The sequence below is a fragment of the Coturnix japonica genome, chromosome 32 (genome assembly GCF_054131305.1).
Source record: "Coturnix japonica strain WE chromosome 32, WE-NBRP24, whole genome shotgun sequence".
Lineage (NCBI taxonomy): Eukaryota > Metazoa > Chordata > Aves > Galliformes > Phasianidae > Coturnix > Coturnix japonica.
In genome coordinates, this window is record NC_140694.1 from 2,578,408 (window position 1) to 2,598,072 (window position 19,665).

Here is a 19,665-nt window from a genome sequence, read left to right on the forward strand (position 1 = left end):
CAGTTCACATAAACTCCCTTAATACAGTCTGTATTCTTCAGTTATAAACACTGTGCCACAGAACCAGCACTGATTGAACCACCTCCCTCACACACTTCCTCACAAGCAGTACATAGTATTACATAAATGTGTTGACATTCATTGGTTGGGTGGAATGTACACCTCTCCTCAGGACAATCTTACTAATCTACAGAGTACAAACTCCTGTCTTCTTACATACAAGCAGAAAGTACATATGAGTGGACAGACAACACAGTCTTTCACTTTGTCCGTGTCCGGCCATTTCCCTCACAGGAGGAAGGAAACATGGATCGGGACTCGGCACTCACCCTGCAGCTGTTCTGTGTCTCACTCACACCACACTCACTCTGACATTTAGATCAAAAACCATGGTTTATTCATACTACACAATGCTGACAATGTTTTCTAGCTGGAATCTTAATAACACTCATACCCTGGACAACCAGTTGCAAACTTTAAGGTTTTTCCCAGAGTCAGCTTGACACACAGTACCAAACACTTAAAGCAGATGATAATCTTGGACATACAACCTATAAGCCCCATGATTACACCTTGGAGAACCCAGGCTACCATTTGACAGGCTATCCACTATATCCCATACCCGTAGGAGAGACCAACCTAGGTCCCTCCTATTGCCAACCACCTGGGAGAGAGTATTTGTTCTTGTTTCCATTCATATGACATACAGTTCCCTTTCATAGGAACTCACCCAAGGAGTCTTCCTACCCCAGCTGGCAACCAAAGCCATGAGCTCACCTCCCTGGGAGCAGCACGTATGGCTGTAAACTGTGTAGGATGTCTCCTCAAGACATATGGGCTCCACTTACCATACACATACCTGGTCCACCTATTGGTGGTCCTTGTCTGTCCCTGCAGTGATCAGGTGAGGAACGGAGTCCTTCAGAGAAATCTCAGGGTGCGCCAAAAGTGTCTCCCTCTCAGCTGGTCCTGCAGCGAACAGAGCTGGTCCCACCTGGGCCGCCAAATTGACTACAGGAATTGAACTCTATAACCTCTATAACTGATACAGTCTCCCATGACATACTTATACCAAAGCTGAGGAAGTATGGGATAGATGAGCGGATAGTGAAGTGGGTCGAGAGGGACCTGGGCGTCCTGGTGGACGACGCATTGGCCATGAGCCAGCAGTGTGCCCTTGTAGCCAAAAAAGCCAATGGCATACTGGGATGCATTAAAAAGAGCGTGTCCGGCAGGTCGAAGGAGGTGATCCTCCCCCTCTACTCTGCCCTGGTGAGGCCTCATCTGGAATATTGTGTCCAGTTCTGGGCTCCCCAGTACAAAAAAGACAGGGATCTCTTGGAAAGAGTCCAGTGGAGGACCACAAAGATGGTGAAGGGCCTGGAGCATCTCCCCTATGAGGAGAGACTAAGCAAACTGGGTCTGTTTAGCCTTGAGAAAAGAAGGCTGAGAGGGGACTTGATCCAGGTCTATAAATATTTGAGGTGTGGGGGGCAAAGTGGTGAGGCCAGACTCTTTTCAGCAGTGTGTGGAGACGGGACAAGGGGAAACAGACAGAAACTGGACCATAGGAAGTTCTGCAGTAATGTGTGCAATAACTTCTTTATGGTGAGAGTGACAGAGCACTGGAACAGGCTGCCCAGGGTGGTTGTGGAATCTCCTTCTCTGGAGATATTCAAGACCTGCCTGGATGCCGAGCTGTGCAACGTGGTGTAGGGAACCTGCTTTGGCAGGGGGACTGGACTCAGTGGTCTCTGGAGGTCCCTTCCAACCCCTACAATTCTGTGATTCTGTGAATATCATGGGGTGGTTTGGATGGGGAAAGACTACCCCTTTGAATGACCTTTTGTCAGGGCATGTCCTGGGATTCCTAGGATCCTCAAAATGCAGCATTGCTTCTGTCACTGAAAAATGGGGCCCTGTGTGGGACGGAGGGAGGGTCCGTGAGTCCCTGGCCCACCTGACTGAGTATTTCCATGGTCTTAGCAAAGACATACTTACAACTTGAGAATGACAGTTAGCTGTGTTCATGGTGGCATGGCCACTGCGGATGGCCTTGAACTGTCTGAACATAACTGAAGAGGCTCAGGCTGATGCAAATCAGCTATTGAATGACAGTGTTGAAAAACTGGAAAGACAGGTGGCAGTTTTGATGGGGAAAAAACCTAATTCAATCATTCTCCTATGGAAGATCAGGGACATCTCTCTGGAAGACCATGGGGACCCTGTACAAGGGAATCTGTATAAAATGGACTCTGTAAATGAAGGCACTAAAAGGTCAGATTTTGAGGTTCCCTTTGGACTAGATCTATTTGAGATCTGACTGATTGTAACCAAAAAATGAAAAAAAAAATGCAGGATAGGCTGGTGGGAGTGCCCTGACCAGTGTCCATCCCCCAAACCCTGCTGCCCATAATACAGCAGCTGAACTGTTGGATATAGTACAGTGGTTTAGACAGAAACCAAGAGAGCATGCCAGCATAGCTGCTCTGGTTATGGGACATGGAGGCAGAAAGCGCTGTGGTGTATGGACTGGAAATTTCAAAACTGACATCCATTACTACTCACCCTGCCCTCAGGCAAAGACTGTATGCTCTGTCCAACATAATGAGGATAGCCATTTGATCAGTGAATGATTTATGGCTGTGTGTCATATAACATTGCCAAATAAGAATGACATACCATTAAATATCAGCCTGTGGTCCTCTATGGAGGACTAACAAAATTATATTAGAGAATTAGGCATGAAAGAGGCAATCTATGAAGATGATTTTGAGAGTCCAGTCAATAAATTTTTCATCAGGAACGAGGGATCTCATCCTACAGCCATCACCTTTACATCAGTATGGGTCTATGTTATCCATACTGAACCCCCCAGTGGCCCTCAGGTGCTGTAATACAACAGGCTGCCCAATTGATGGGGAGACAAGAGTGCCTACGGCCAGATGCAGGCTCTGAATGGTGGTGGAAAGGTCAGAGAACCATCTGCTGCCATGACTTAGGCGTCCAGCCCCTAAGGTAATCCAGTCTGGACCCATTAGGTTCTTGAGACAACAAATGTTTAAAGACCAGATTAGAGCAGGAGTTCAGTTTAAAAAGATCGATGGACAGCATAATCAGGAAAAAATATCTGTTAAACAGGCCCAAGCACTGAGTATTTATAGTCCAACCTTTTCAGCCAAACTAGATGTGAATGCAACTCAAGAAGGGTCTGGATGGGGGCTCTGGCAGAGCCAGAGTTCTTTGTGAACCCCTATGAGGTTTTGGTCACAGGTTTGGCATGGAGCAGAATAAAGATACATCACAGTTGAAAAGCATTTATTGGCTACCTATTATACACTACAGGTGGTAGATCCAGTAACTCAGATTTCAGAGGTTATCGTTAAACAACTAGGCCAGTCCAGGGGTGGGTAAAAGATCTAACACACATCTCTATGATGGGGGTGGCCCAATCACAAGCAGTGGTGCGCTCAGTTGTTCTGCTTGCCTGCTCCTCAAGGAGTTAGGAGAAATCTGTGCCTGTTGCGTGTTCGAGTGCATGTGCAATGCCATGTGGAGGGCTTATCACAATAAAGATTGGCGGATTTGCTGCGTAGACCGGTCAGAACTCAGATCTGCGTTGTGCTTCCTGCGGCACCAAACGCCCAACAGTGGCAGTTCCGTGTATTGGCCAGCAGGTGGCAGCAGAGACCACGGAAAGAACGTCTGCGGGACAGACCCTGGGGATCCGTTCTCTTTTGATTATAGGGGAAGAACACAAAGATGGATTAAAAAAAAAAGGGGGGGGCGGGGGGGGGGAAGAGGAGTGGGAAAAGAAAAAAAGAAAAAATCAAACCACAGCAAACAAATAAATCTTCTCCAAACGTAGCAAACGTGAATGTCTGTCAATAAATAAATGAGTAATTGAATTGATGTCTGTTTCCCCTCTCCCCCGCCCCCCCCCAACTTCTGAGATGAAAAAACACCTGGTATCAATTGGACAGATGCACACAGTGAAGCCAGGGATGGTCTGAAACGCAAAGCAGCTGAGCAGCTTTTAGAAGGAAACAGAGTAGTAACAACTTCTGTACCTACATTCACTACTCTGAGATCCTGTCTGGGTCACCCAAGGCTTGTAAATAACCACTGGGTCGGTTCTGATGTCGCGTGATTTGTTGTCAGTTCTCTCATGGTTCTCCGGTCAGTTCTCCGGTGCCAGGATCTGCCACAGGGCATTCTGACCACGGGCATCATGTTTCTACGCTGCCGCCTGCATTTAACAGGCAATGGGACTGCCCAGCATGTGCAAGGCAGCACCTCTTTCACACCACCAGAATGTTTAAGGCTGTTGGGATTGTTGTTAGCGTCCCATTAACACTGAGGCTAGAGATACCCTTAGGATTGACATTACTATTAGCATTACTTTGATGATGCCCTATCTGGGTCATTTCCAGGGGATGTCAGGAGTAAGGCACAGTGTCAGGAGAAAAAGAACAAACTCTCTTACTTTATAAAAGTGATAATAGAGAGAGTTCATTGGAAAAAATACAACTCTTAAATAATACAAAGCATGCTTCTGATTGGATGCAGGCATCATCTGGGCTCTGATTAATATTACTCTTAAGGTAAAGATTATTGTTACCATAATGATTTTTTTTTTTTTGGATTATGATCAGGGTTAAGGTTCCTTTTGCTACAAACTTCTAGCATCATTTTTGTTGTTACATTTGGAGTTAGAGATGATTTTAGAATCAGGGTAAGGGTTAGGATTAGAGTTACATTGCGGGTTGATTTCCTTGCGGGTTACATTGCTTCAGATTTCCTTAATCTTTGTGGGAATCATATATTGTGCAACTCAGATCTACCTCTTTGTGCAGTGACTGCCTGTAAATTTGCTAGAGCCCAATATAATATGGCCTTGTGCTTTCCACTAACTCACCTTCATTTCATTTTCATTACATTTGCTTGGTAGTCAGATTTTGGTGTGTGGATATTTTAAAACAATCTAACTGACATTGGCAAAAAAATTAAAAATAAATAAATAAATGCACGACAGCATCAATTGTATCAATTTTTATAGATAAGATACAGAAGAGCAGTTTCCCTTAGTTTTCTGTGCCTCTTTACTTTCTTACTCTCTCCCCTTGTGTGAGAATCTCTCAAAGTCAAAGATTTCTAGTTAGGCAAAGATGGCAGCGATAGCAGCAGTGCTTATTCATTATTGCAATACTGCGTGCACATCCCCTGTTGGCAAGGGAGAAATTGCACACCAGTCAGTGACATTAATTCTGTTCTATGCCCTAAACCCAATGCAGGTGATGCTCTCATGGCTCTCATTGGTTGAGCATCTCAGGCTCACAGACTCCTCCAGACTGTTGCTAGGATTCATTTCCATATAAGGTCAATTACCAACCTCTTGATTTTAGGTCTGCCTTGTACTTTTCTGCGGAGAGAGAAGGGCAATGTTTCCAAAAGTCAGTACATTCATTCTGTCCTGTGCTGGGCTCTACCCACCCTGTGTATTTATCTTGTGCTTGTCTCAATTCTCCCCATGTCAGAATGCCCCCAGTCTGAACTTAACTCTGTTCAGCAACTTTCTTGGTGGAAAAACTACTTATACAGCTGTTTTACAAGAGGGTCATACATTCAGTTAGGGCCTACACTATGTACTGAAAATACTGGAAACTTCCACTGCAAAAACACAATCTACCTCTCCCATCTGTGCAGCCTTGCAGACCCAGAGCACGCCAGGTTATTTCTGCTTTCATAGCATTTGCATGCTGTAGGGTGAGCAAAAGGTTCTGCTGCTTGATCCTTCTGCAAGAGCTGCCTACCGGCAAATGGTTGCAGGGATGGAGGATGTGACAGAAAGCATTTGTCTCCACAAGAGCAGAGTTACATTCAGTGCAGAGTGTGAGAGTCAGGTTGGTGTGGAAAAGCACTGACACGCTGGGGATGATGCAGTGCTCACATGTCTAACACTCACAGACATTACTGTCAGAAGGATGGTGCTGTGTTGTGCTTCTACCTTTGGCAGCCCCTGGAGAAATGCTGTGGCACACAGAACACCTTTGTATTGCACTGACTGCTGCCACGCAGCATGGATTTAACACACCAAATCCAGAAGCATGACTGCATCTAACTGCCCTGAGAAAAACTACTGTAGCTGAAGAGATGAGGAGGCAGCTGCTCATCTGCAGAACAATCAGTACTGCCAGACATTGGGCCAGGTGAGCACCTCCTGCTGCAGCGTGATGATGACAGGGCTGGAGATGATCTGCAAAGCCAGCTTCAAAGTGGGAGACATGAGTCAACATGGCAGGAGGACAGAGGTGTTAGGGAGCAGCCAAGGCATCAAAGAGTATCAAAAGGCTTTGAAAAGTATCACAAAGCAACAGCCAGGAAGACTGGGATTATCATGAGCAGCAACCTGGATGCTAGAGATTATTTGCTCCCATACAAAATGGTAGAGATCTTGCTGCAGACATCCCAAAGTCAGGCAAAATGGGAACCCAGAGCTCTGCCTGCATGAACCCCACAGCCAGAGTGTTGCAAGCTGAGCTGCCTTGCTGTTTGTTGCATTCATCCCAATCCCTGTGAATGAAGACTCGGAATGCAGTCAAGGTGATGACTGAGCATGAGAGTGACTTTATTCAATAAAAGACAGGAGGACTTGAGAGGTCAAGGGTGAAGATGGGACTCCTCTTGTCAAGATGAGAGTGACTCAGAGCTAGTGCTGCTGCCTGGTGCCTGGGACTGGCAGCCTGACTCTAAGTCCCCATCTAAGATGCTCAGCTTCACCTCACTGATGCTGACCTGCTCCTGCATGGTGGTGCTGCTGCTGGGGCACTCGGGCTGTGCTTGGGATGGGCAGCACTGCAAAGGCGCTGGGTCACAATCCAGGCAGGTGACTGTGGTGTCTGGCAGGCTCAGGTCAGGAGCTTCAGCAGAGCCAGGAGATATGAGAGCATGAACGTGGATGAGCCCCTTGTGTCCATCACTGTTACCATGTGGAAGGCTGTCATCCGAATTGCAGCGATTTGTGCTTAATAAGAACTCTCCATTGATGGAAACACACTGCACATCACTACTTGGTTTGGATCATTGGGGTTGACAAGGGCTCAAATCACCTAGGAAGGCACAGAAACACAAGGGTAAGTGTGAAATGTTTGCAAGTTCAATCATGAAAGAGGTTGTTGATATTTGGTAGTAGAGTGGCGGCAGGACGAAGCAAATAGGCTTGAAGCAACAGAGCCACTGTCTTGAAAGTGATCCTCATGCAGGTCCATAAGTTTTGACTCTGTCTGGACTTCATATGGGGCAGTATGACATCACAAAGGGGTGATATGATGTCACAAAGGGGCATTATGACGTCACAAATAAGCATTATGACGTCACAAAGGGGCATTATGACTTTAAAAAGGGGCATTATGACGTCACAAAGGGGCATTATGATGTAACAAAGAAGCATTATGACATCACAAAGGGGCATTATAACATCACAAAAGAACATTATGATGTCACAAAGGGGCATTATGACATCACAAAGGAGCTTTATGACATCACAAAGGAGCTTTATGACGTCACAAAGAGCATTATGACGTCACAAAGGGGTATTATGACATCACAAAGGGGCATTATGATATCAGAAAAGGACATTATGATGTCACAAAGGGGCATTATGACGTCACAAAGGAGCTTTATGATGTCACAAAAGGCGTTATGATGTCACAAAGGGGCATTATGATGTCACAAAGGAGCTTTATGACATCACAAAAGAGCTTTATGACGTCACAAAGGGGCTTTATGACATCACAAAGGAGCTTTATGACGTCACAAAGGGACATTATGACGTCACAATGGGGGCATTATGATGTAACAAAGAAGCATTATGACATCACAAAGGGGCATTATGACGTCACAAAGGGGTGTTAACATCACCCTGTGCCCAACTCCTCTCTACCTCCTATTGGCTCCCTCTCCCACCAATCCCCGCTCTCCCCTCCCCTTAGCCCCACCCCCCGCACCCGTTAGGCCCCGCCCTGCCCCTCACACCCCACTCCCTGCCGCCATCTTGCCCCGCTCCGCTCACCCACCTGCCCGGTGTCGCCCGGCCCGAACCGGGAACGGCTGAAGGGACGGGGAGGGCAGCAGAGATGGGGACGGGGTCTAGGGTGGCCATTCTGAGAGACAGCCCTTCTGAGGGCTGAGCTGCAGGGCAGTGGAGAAACCCACCCGTGACCAGGGTCACATCAAAGCTGCATGAGGCTGTGTTACTAAACACGGTGCCACACGGCCTGCAAAACCATGCGGGGGGGACAAAACATGGCACGTACCTGGCAGTGAGATCACCTCAAGCTATCTGCAGCAGTTCCTTGTCGCTTTGCTCGGATGAAATGAGAGCAAAAGCTGCACCGAGGCAGTGGGTGGAGGGCGAGGAGAGGAGAGAGAAAGAGCAGGTCAGTGAGCAGGGCTAAGACAGTCATGGAATAACACACACAGCACAACCGTCCCATCCACTTGCTGCAAGACATGCTGAGTCTCAGGCTACGTGATGCCTGTCCGCCCAGCAACTTTACAATGCTTCCACTACTGAGCAAAGAAGAGCTGCACCAAGCCCTTGGATGATGGATTCCCTGCTCCTGCTGGCTTCAGCCTTCTGCATTCCAATTCCAATCTAAACCATTCCTGCGGTGGTAGTACTTGAATCCTCATTTGGGGCTGGACCTCAACAGGTCAACACATCAGAAATAACACAACGTGCATCTGGAAGACGTGTCTCAAAGCCCAGAAAATCCAGCTCTCTGACCTTGGCACAATTCACCAACCAAGAGCCAGGCCTTGACAACTTGGCTGATCTGAGCATGCGGGAGGGGGGCAGACAGTGGACCACAAGTGTCCATTTCCACTGCAGCTCCCTGTAGAGAACAGCACCAATCAGCAGGCGTGAATCAATTCATTCACAAGCTGCACAATGACTCTGTTCTTTACATGATAAAAAAACACACAGAGATTCCTGACCAAAAAGTTGGGAGTTAATAACGACCAAAGAGGTTCCTGTTCCTACGCCTCATCCTCTCACCCCAACTCCTGGGTGATGCCCACAGGCTTCAAGTCAGCTCTCAAATCCACTGAACTCCCGTCACGGAACTCCATCAAAAAGGATGTCACACATGTGACACTTACATACATGAGAATGTATGTATCAGAAACACTGATGCCAGCAGGAGCAGAGAGGTGACTGTCCCCCTGTACTCAGCACTGGTGATGCCACAACTCGAATTCTGTTTCCAGTTTGTGGCCCCTCACTGCAAAAAAGACACTGAGGCATTGGAACGTGTTCAAAGAAGGGCAACAAAGCTGGTGAGGGGTCTGGAGCACAATGGAGCCATATGAGAAGAGGCTGCGGGAGCTGGGAATGTCCAGCCTGGAGAAGAGGTGGCTCAGGGGAGACCTCATTGCTCTCTAAAACTTCCTGAAGGGAGGTTGCAGTGAGCTGGGGGTCGGCCTCTTCTCTCGTGTCATTACTGATAGAACTAGAGGGAATGGTTTCAAGCTGCGGCAGGAGAGGTTCAGGCTGGACATTAGGAAATATTACTTCTCAGAAAGGGTGGCCAGGCACTGGAATGGACTGCCCAGGGAGGTGGTGGAGCCATCCCACCTGGGGGTGTTCAAGGAATGACTGGATGTTGTGCTGAAGGACGTGGTTTATTGGGAGCTATTGGTAATAAGAGAACGGTTGGACTGTTCTTTTAGGTCTTTCCCAACCCTGGTGATTCTATGATTCTGTGATTCATACACTAAGAAGCAAGGAGAGGCTCTTTTGTTAAATCTTTCAATAGAGAGAAGAGTTGATATCTGCTTCTCCCAACAACAGAAACACGGAAACAACTTTCCAAGCCCACCTGCCATATAGTAGGCAGAAAACGCACATTGTAAAGGAGCACGCACATCCCCTCTGGCATAAGTCGAGCCCAAAACCCACCTTCAGATCTCTGTGCATTTCCCTTGTTTTACACCAGTGCAGCCTCGCTGCAGCTCCGTGGGTGTCACACAAGGCCTGCATGTCCTCTTTCTCCGCAAACCCCACCCTCAGGCCTTGCTCTGTGAGGATTGACACCTGAGCAAAAACAAGCACTAAGAACGAGAGTAAAGCACACTGGATTCGCCCTGGCCTGGCCCAAGCCACAGTCCTACCAGACAGACCCTGAAATGAAAACTGCTCCACAAACCACAGATGGATACCAGCACACAAGAAGTTGATCGGATACAATCCCATGCAAGCACCAAGCCTCCTAAGGAAGCTCTTTGCCATCAGCTCCTTCATCGCCTTTCCTTCTCACCTCAATCTTAAAGTGGCTTCAACATCTGCCAGCACGTCTTACCACGCACCTGCTCATCACACAGTGCTTCAACAGCAACAAATTTGCTTCCGGGGCCCTCCTTCAACTCACTGTGCTAACACTCATGATTCAAATTACACAGAAATCCTAGCAGAAGTTCTCAGTGAGAACTGCACCTAACATTCCTCCTTCTACAAGCAACAGCCACAACAAGTGGTCATGAAAATGCTTTCATCAAAAAGAAGCAGAGACGGCACGGCAGGACAGATGTACTCTGTGTGCACGTCTGAAGCCTTTTGAGAACCTAGTCGTTCTTCCTGCAGGACCCCTGTCTTCTGTTAAAAGCTGAACGGTCCCCAGAGCACCTGTTTCCATCAGCTGCCACCATCCAAAGCAGCCAGCCTTCTTACAGTCACCTGGCCCAAACATCCCTTTTGCTCTACACTTGATTCACAGAATCACAGAATTGTAGGGCTTGGAAGTGATGGGAGCTCGGCATGCACACCATCCTTCCAACAGCACATCCCAGCAGCAAGGGATCACAGCGCTGGCACAGCTGAAACAAAAAGGGTGTGCGAGTTTCCTGTTAGCACTCAGTGTAAACAAATCTACCACTGAGCAACACCGTGAGCCCCCACTCACCTCAGCACAGGTCAACCTGTAACCCCAGCCTTCCCCTATCCATGTGCACATGCACACCCGTGTGCCACCCTGCCTGCTTTGCACACCTCCATGCACACACCGCATCGTGTGCCCTCCTTTGTATTCACAGACGTGTGCAAACCACCCCTGGGAACACGTACGTGCCTACACCTTCCACAAACACCCCTTTGTGTGCACCTGTGTGCAACCCAACTCCTCAGCACACGCACACGTTTGTGCCACCCTGTCCACGCACTCACCACGTGCCCTCCAGCATCACTGCTGCCTCCTCTGGTACCAGACCCGCAGATGCTCCAGAGCTCATTAGCATGGACTTCCTTCCTCCCCTCAGCAGCTGCTCCTGCACTCACCTTCATTCCTACTCAGATACCGGCTGCTTCCAGCAGCAGCTGACCTGCAAGACACAGAAAGGAAAGGTGGGAGTCATGCAAATCCCCAAGAAGCCCAAGGCTGCATCACCACCACGTATGGCAGCCTCAGGAAGTCAGCTGCAACTACAGACTTTGTCAGAATGGAAACAGGAATCGTCAGTTAATTGTGACCTCTGAACTCATTGCCACCATCAGAAACAGGCACTGAAATCGCTCACTTCACTGCAGCTGGTTACCTCCTGATTTTGGGAAAATGCAGACACGGAATTGAAGGACACCAGCAAAGTGACATCTACTTCATTGTAGGTGGTTAAGCTTGGAAGCAGGACTTGAGCAAGAAAAGCTTCTCAGCTCCTTGTAAGGCACTAAGTGATGGGATGATTTCCCATCCCTGCAGAAATCCTGACCTCTGCCACAGGTGGCTGAGTGACACAAAGCTGTGTCCTTGGTTCCCAGCCTTACCTTCTCATGTCGTTCATCTTGCTCTGCAGCTCCTGCTCTGAATAGTCTTCTTATATTCCCACATGATGTACCCTGAAATACATCATTTAGTGAGTCTGAACAAAACATAAGACATTAATTGGAACTATGAAGAAATGTCTTTTGCACTTTACTTGGAGAATGTTCCATCCTATAACTTCTGCTCTCAATTGTAACACATGATTTTTTATAAAAAGAAAGATAACAAGTCAGCTCTTCAGTGTGCACATTGATGAAACTTGGTGAAATACAACTTTAGAAAAAGGTAATTTGAAAATTTAAATATTCTTATCAGAATCTCTGCTATTAGTTACCGTTCCAATGTTCTGATCTGATGATGTGTCTCTCAGAGCTGTTTTGTCACTCCCCCCCTCAAATGCACTTCAAGTGCTTTAGGAGCATCACTGGAATTTTGAATAAACTCGATATATCTTAGCAAAGCTGCTACAGCTGCACAACTGAAGTACTTTGGAAAAAAAAGAAATCTTTAATGAACGCTGAACAGTGTTATTTAATTATAATCCAGGTAATTAAATTAATTAAACCAAGGAAATCACCTTCCAGTCACTCAGCTCTCACCAGGGAACTCGCTTCCCTGCCAAGCAGATGCAACCAACACAAGCTGCTACATCACTCTAGGGCCCCACTGAGTCTTCCCAAGGGGTCTCCAAAGGCTTCCCTGTTGACTTCTGGGAACCTGGGAACACTCACATGGAAGCCAGTGCCCCCTAATGTGCCCCAGACGTTTCTCAGGGCCCCACAATTAGCTCTACAGACATCCAGACATGCCCCAGAGCAAGTATGTGTGCTGTAGGGAGCCCAAGAGACATTCCAGAGCACCCTAGTACTCCTCAGTGCACTCATGGATGCTTCACCTGTCTCTAAATATGCCCTACTGGACTTTGTTTTCTCTTCTGGAGCTTTCCTTAGTTCTCAGCTTTGCTTTCTCCTGCCATTTATCTCGCTCCACAGCTTTTGCTCGCAATATTCTCTCTTGCATTCCCACCTTCCAACAGAATCACAGAATTGTAGGGGTTGGAAGGGACCTCTAGTGATCATTGAGTCCAACCCCCCTGCCATGGCAGGTTCCCTACACCACGTCGCACAGGTAGGTGTTCAGGCGGGTCTTGAATATCTCCAGAGAAGGAGACTCCACCACCTCCCTGGGAAGCCTGTTCCAGTGCTCCGTCAGCCTCACCGTAAAGAGGTTCTTGCACACATTTGTGCGGAACTTCCTATGCAGAAGTTTCAGCCCATTACCCCTAGTCCTGTCCCCACGCACTACTGAAAAGAGACCAGCCGTGCCACTATGGCCCCCACACCTCAGGTATTTATAAACCTGGATCAAATCCCCTCTCAGCACCGCCAACGACAACCCTCTGCACTCTGCCAGTCAGACAGTTCACGACCCACTTCACTGTCCACTCATCTATCCCATACTTCCTCAGCTTTGTTATAAGGATGTCGTGGGGGACAGTATCAAAAACCTTTCTGAAATCAAGGTAGACTACATCTACCACTCTAGCCCCGTCCACCCAGCTAGTGACATCTTCATAAAAGGCCACCAGGTTGGTCAAGCACGACCTCCCCTTGGTGAACCCATGCTGAGTACTCCTGATAACCTCCTTATCACCCAGTTCTCTGGAGATGGCATCCAGCACAAGCTGTTCCATCACCTTCCCTGGGACAGAGGTGAGGCTGACTGGCCTATAATTACCTGGCTCTTCCTTCTTGCCCTTTTTGAAGACTGCAGTGACATTGGTCATCCTCCAATCTTCAGGCACCTCCCCAGTTCTCCAAGACCTCTGAAAGATTACAGAGAGCAACTCAGCAATGACCTCCACCAGTTCTCTCAGCACCCGTGGATGCACCCCATGCACCCATCCCATGTATTTATGGACATTAATGTTTCCTAGGCAATCACAGACCACCTCTTCCCTGACTAAAGAGAAATCTCCTATTGTCCAGACTCTCTCATTAACCTCCAGGGTCTGGGATTTCTGAGGGAGAGCCTTTTCACTAAAGACAGAAGCAAAGAAGGCATTCAGTGTTTCTGCCTTCTCAGCATCCTCTGTTATCAGAACGCCTTCCTCCCCCCCTTGTTTTTTGTTTATTAGCAAACTATTAATATACTACAAAATAATAGCACTAATTACTAAGTAACATCACCATGCCAGCATCCCGACCACCTGCTTTAGAGATTTCTCCTTCATTTTGTGCAACACTTCAAAAACTGCAAAGGAAAAAAGCAAGTACAGAACCTGGACACCACTTCCCTCAGGATTTTACAGTCTCATTCATGTCTCACAGATGGAGGCCCTGACAACAAGAGCTGTGTCTGTCCATAACAAGGACTCACCTCTGCAGGTGCAGGGGCAGCTCTCAGAGAAGCCTTCTTCATTTCTGCTTTCTTCTCTTTTTGTCTTTTGACTGGGAGGTGGTGTTGATCTGCCTGAGGGAAGGGAGGCCCCTTCAGAGGGATCTAGATAAGCTGGATCAACCTCACTGGGCTGAGGTGAATGGGATGTGGTACACCCAGGCCAAGTGCCAGGTCCTGCACTTTGGCCACAATAACCCCATGCAGCGCTATAGGCCTGGGGCTGAGTGGCTGCAGGACTGTGCAGAGGAAATGGACCTGGGGCTGTTGGTCGATGCTCAGCTGAACATGAGCCAACAGTGTGCCCAGGTAGCCAAGAAGGCCAACGGCATCCTGGCCTGTCTAAGAAATAGTGTGGCCAGCAGGAGCAGAGAGGTAATCATCCCCTTGGACTCAACACTAGGGAGGCTGCACCTCAAGTCTTATGTTCAGTTTGGGGTTCCTCGCTACAAGAAAGTCATTGAGGCACTGGAACTTGTACATGGAAGTCTGTCCCTCGAGCAGCTCCCATTCATCATCAGCTCCCATTCTGAACCCCACTGTGCAAAACAGCAAAACTTCTACTGCAAATGGCTGCAGTCACCAAAGCTCAGCCCACTATCCAGGTATCAGCCTTCTCCCTTCTGTTTTCCATCTTAGCCCATAGTTTTGCTTCCAAAAATGGAACTCCTCTTTAACAGCCAAAACACAAACTAATACATCACTTTCACTGCTCCTTCCCGCACCCCCATAGGAATGGTTACCTGACATCCCCTACAGCACAGCACCTGCTCACAAGTATCATTCAAACTCTATTCTTTCATACTTCTTGAGAGAGGACGGTAAAAACTCACTTATGCATGGCGGTAAGGACAGTCTGTCCCCATCACATCCCTCTGTGTGCTGAAAGCTGCCATTGGATCTCTTGCAGCCTGCTGGCTGCTGCTCACAAACACAGGGAACTGCACCACACTGAGTCTAAAGAGAGAAAGGAAGAAACTCTGGTGGGAATGAGCACCCAAGGTTTGCAGAGATGCTCCAGATTGTGACAGAGATGGAATATCAGAGTGCTGGGACATGATTGATCACTAAGGAAAACACTTGGAAGCACATTCAATCTGCAGAAGCTGTAATTACTGGGCACAGTCAGCTTTCCTATGGCTCATCTGGAGGAGGCGGGTGGTCTCACACATCTGCTCAGGGGCTTCAGCTGAGACACTTGCACAATGCTGGGATCATTCTGATGGAAACTATGTCTTCAGATACCATGGTTAAATCCATCCAAAATGATCAAGCCGAGCCTTAGCTCTTGAGCAGCACTTCTTCCCCACCCTTCACTACTCCAAGCAGCTCCAACAAACTTCTCAGAAGAAATCCAGGCCAGCACAGACCTGGAAGACCAGAACCAAGTGCCGCTTGTGGGACGGCAGTGCCCACTCCTTGCTTCCACCCTGCTCCAGCAGGTTAAGGAGTCTGAGCCTCACTGGCCTTTGACAGCTCAAGACTTTCAGCACCTCATGCCAACATTTCTCACTAAGATACACCTCAGGCATTGAATTCTCTTCTCACTACCTCCTCCCAGTCCTCTCCTAGGAACAGAAACCATTCAGATTCTACAGCAAACTACAGCATCTGCACTGCAAGAGCACACTGAACCACCTGCAACAATGAAACATGGTTTTGGAGAGTGGGTTTGAAAACACACCTTTAGACAGCTGTCTCCCTGTAGCCAAAAGGAAACCAAGCAGCAAAAGAAGAGTCCAGCCTGAAACATGCCCATGCTACTAGCCCAGGTTTTTCACAGTGAATGTAAAATCCATCCTGTTCTTGAGGTAACAAATGACCAGTGGGTCTCCCTTTGCTCCACACCTTCTCCTTCAAAGCCAGAAAAAGAAAGAAAAAACAAGCAGAAGAAACCCAGACGTACCTTTCCACACACAGAGCAGAAAGTGGAACAGCAGTTGGTCTCCTTCCTGAGACATGGTGGGGAGCATCCCAGAGGAAGCCCAAGTTCTTTGCTTCTCTCCACAGGGACTTCAAGCACTCTTGGCAAGAGCTGCTTTGGTTCTTTCTTCAACTGCTTCCATCACCAGAATCTCCTTTGGAAAAGGAACACTAAAGAAAGAATCAGCAAATGAGAAAGAATGAGCAATAACCACTTTCCCAGCTTTCTTCTGACATGCAATTAAGACTCACGACTTGGGCAAGGTCTTAAAATCAGCTGGTTACAAGAACTGTCCCAAAATATATCCAGCTTCTGTACAGCTGCCGTTATTTCTGTCAGTGAGTGTAATCACAGAATCATAGAATGGCCCGGGTTGGAAGGGACCTCAAGGATCATGAAGATCAATCGCCTCCCTGTCCCTGCTGGCCATCCCCTCTTCTGATGGAGCCCAGGGGACCATTTGCTCTCTGAGCTGCAAGAGCACGCTGATGGCTCACGTTCTGTTTTTCATCCACCAGGACCCCCAGGTCCTTCTCTGCGGGGCTTCTCTTAAGGACTGCTCCTCCCAGGCTGTAGAAATGCCTGGGATTCCTCCAGCCCAAGTGCAAAACCTTGCACTTTGCTGTCTTGAACCTCATTAGATTCACCTAGGCCAACCTCTCGGTTGAGCTCCCTCTGAATGGCATCCCTTCCTTCCACTGCATCAGCCGCACCACTCAGCAAACAGCAGAGGGTGCACTCCATTGCATCATTGGTGTCACTGATAACCATGTTAAAAAGCACTGGTCCCAAGACAGACTCCTGGATGACACCACTTGTTATCAGCCTTCACCTGGACATCGAACCATGAATCACCACCCTCTGTCTGTGGCCTTTCAACCAATCCCTTATCCACCAGGTGGTCCACCTGTCAAATCCACATCCCTCCAGTTTAGAGATAAGGATGTGGTGGAGGGCCATGTCAAAGATCTCGCTCAAGTCCAGGTCAATGAAATCTGTTACCTTCCTTTTGTCCACAAATGCCGTCACTCCATCATAGAAGAGCACCAGATTGGTTAGGCATGGCCCTCCCCTGCTAAAGCCACGCTGGCTGTCTTGGATCACATGCTCATTCCTTATATGATCAAGCATGTCTTTGAGGCAGATCTGTTCTTCAGCATTTTCATCACAGTTCTACATTTGAATCAAATAATTGGTGTTGCTGCCACCAAGAAAACCTCTTTGTCTTCTACTCCTGCTGCAGCTTTCACCAGAAGCAAAGGGAGAGGCCACCTCCTAGATCCAAATTTTAAGAAACCAACACCCAATAGGTGTCATCTGAAGTAAAATAGGAGAGAATTCAAGATGACTCTTCTGCATCCAGCTTGGATCACTCCCTCACTCAGGCACACCACCATCAGATCAAGGAGATGCTGCCTTCAGCTTAGAGACTGTATGGGAAATCACAGTTTGAACCTCTGATTAATCAGCTGAGGCAAGTGTTGGGCCAGCTGCGGGAGCACAGGTGAGAGTAATCTAGCTGTGCTCACAGAAGGGGTGGACCTCGACTCCACCTCCTCTGAGACCTCATTTAAAGGCTGACCACCACTGAGGCAGCATCTCTTGGAGATTGCTCCCCAGTTGAGACTGTCTCAGCTTTCTGGTCAAAACATCGACATTGGTGAGTTTTCCTTTGCTAACAACCTTTGACTATTTACCACCATCTTGGTTAACATCTTTTTATTAGCCACCCTTACAGAGACCATAAGGGTTTGGGCTTCCAAACTCTCAGCAAGCATTTGGATCAGACAGCTTCCTGCTGGGGAGCCCCCTGCATCACTGCTGCCTCCTTTGGTACCGTACCTGCAGATGCTTCAGAGCTCATTAGCATGGACTTCCTTCCTCCCCTCAGCAGCTGCTCCTGCACTCACCTTCATTCCTGCTCAGATACCGGCCGCTTCCAGCACCAGCTGACCTGCAAGACACAGAAACGAAAGGTGGGAGTCATGCAAATCCCCAAGAAGCCCAAGGCTGCATCACCACCACGTATGGCAGCCTCAGGAAGTCAGCTGCAACTACAGCCTTTGTCAGAATGGAAACAGGAATCGTCAATTAAGTATGACCTCTGAACTCATTGCCACCATCAGAAACAGGCACTGAAATCGCTCACTTCACTGCAGCTGGTTACCTCCAAATTCTTTTACTTTTAGGAAAATGCGGACACGGAATTGAAGGACACTAGAAAAGTGACATCTACTTCCCCATAGGTGGTTAAACTTGGAAGCAGGACTTGAGCAAGAAAAGCTTCTCAGCTCAGAATCACAGAATTATCAAGGTTGGAAAAGACCTAGAAGATCATCTGGTCCAACCATTGCCAATACTTCCCGGATAAATCATATTCCATACATCACATCCAAACGTTTCTTGAGCACTCCCATGGTCGGTGACTCCACCACCTCTCTGGGCAGTTCATTCCAGTGCCTGACTACCCTTTCTGAGAAGTAATATTTCCTAATGTCCAGCCTGAATCTTCCCTGGCGCAGCTTAAAACCATTCCCTCTAGTTCTATCACTGATTACTCGAGAGAAGAGGCCAACCCCCAGCTCACTACAACCTACCTTCAGGAAGTTATAGAGAGTTATAAGGTCTCCCCTGAGCCTCCTCTTCTACAGGCTGAACAATCCCAACACCGTCAGCTGCTCCTTGTAAGGCCTGTGCTCCAAATCCCTCACTACCTTCGTAGGTGAAGACATTCCAGAACCGCAAGGTTTTCCTGCATGGAGAGGCTCAAAACTGAATAGGTCAGACCTCCTCCTCTCCATCATTGCTGTCACGTGAAAGGCTGTCCTTGGAACTGCAGTGACTCATGCATCCTAACTGCACTCCATTGATGGAAGCACACCGTGCATCATCGCTACTTGCCGGGGTGTTCCTGCACTGGCAAGGGATGGATTCACCTGGAAAGAGTAGATACACAGCAGTTAGTGTAAACTTTCACTATCCAAGGAGGCAAAGGCTTGGTGCTGCCTGTCAAGCAGGTTTCAAGCAGCTTGCGAGACTCATTTGGGAAAGACAAGTGTCAACCAAAGATGTCAGGCACGGCTCGAACGCAGGAATACAGAAAGAGGTACAAGCCCACTGAAAGCATGAATTCTACCTGCGTTGCTGACAAGCAGTGTTTTGAAAGCTGGATTTGCACCCTTACCTGCCAGGACCAAGACTTCTGCTTCAGAGGGCTCCCTGGCACTGCTCTGCAGTTGGTGTTTGGCCACAGGGGATGGTTTGCCCAGGCAGAAGCAGGAACGCCAACTGCCAGCTGCTGACTCTGCCCTCTTACTGGGAGAACTTGGTCTGGAGAGAGAAAACAGAGCATGCTGTCAGTCGTGGTGCAGGGTGAGGGAAGAGCTGCACCGAGCCCTTGCCAATAGTTGCCTGTTCCCAGCACTACCTGGTTTCTGCTGAAACACAGCTTAGAAAAGCCCTCTGTTTCAAACAGCAGAGGACGCTTCCATTCCTACAGCTCAGCCCTCAAGTCCTGCTGGCTACATT

At 48.1% G+C, this 19,665-nt stretch overlaps 1 long non-coding RNA gene across 1 annotated transcript; it reads right to left on the reverse strand.

Annotated features, from left to right (window-relative positions):
- Window positions 1–11,813: 11,813 nt before the first annotated feature.
- On the reverse strand, window positions 11,814–15,146 carry LOC146755457 (uncharacterized). Its single transcript, XR_014937998.1, has 3 exons — window positions 15,047–15,146; window positions 13,554–13,641; window positions 11,814–11,890 (listed from the first exon to the last, which is right to left on the reverse strand). It is a non-coding gene; the product is annotated as an uncharacterized LOC146755457 (long non-coding RNA).
- Between the last annotated feature and the right edge of the window lie 4,519 nt (window positions 15,147–19,665).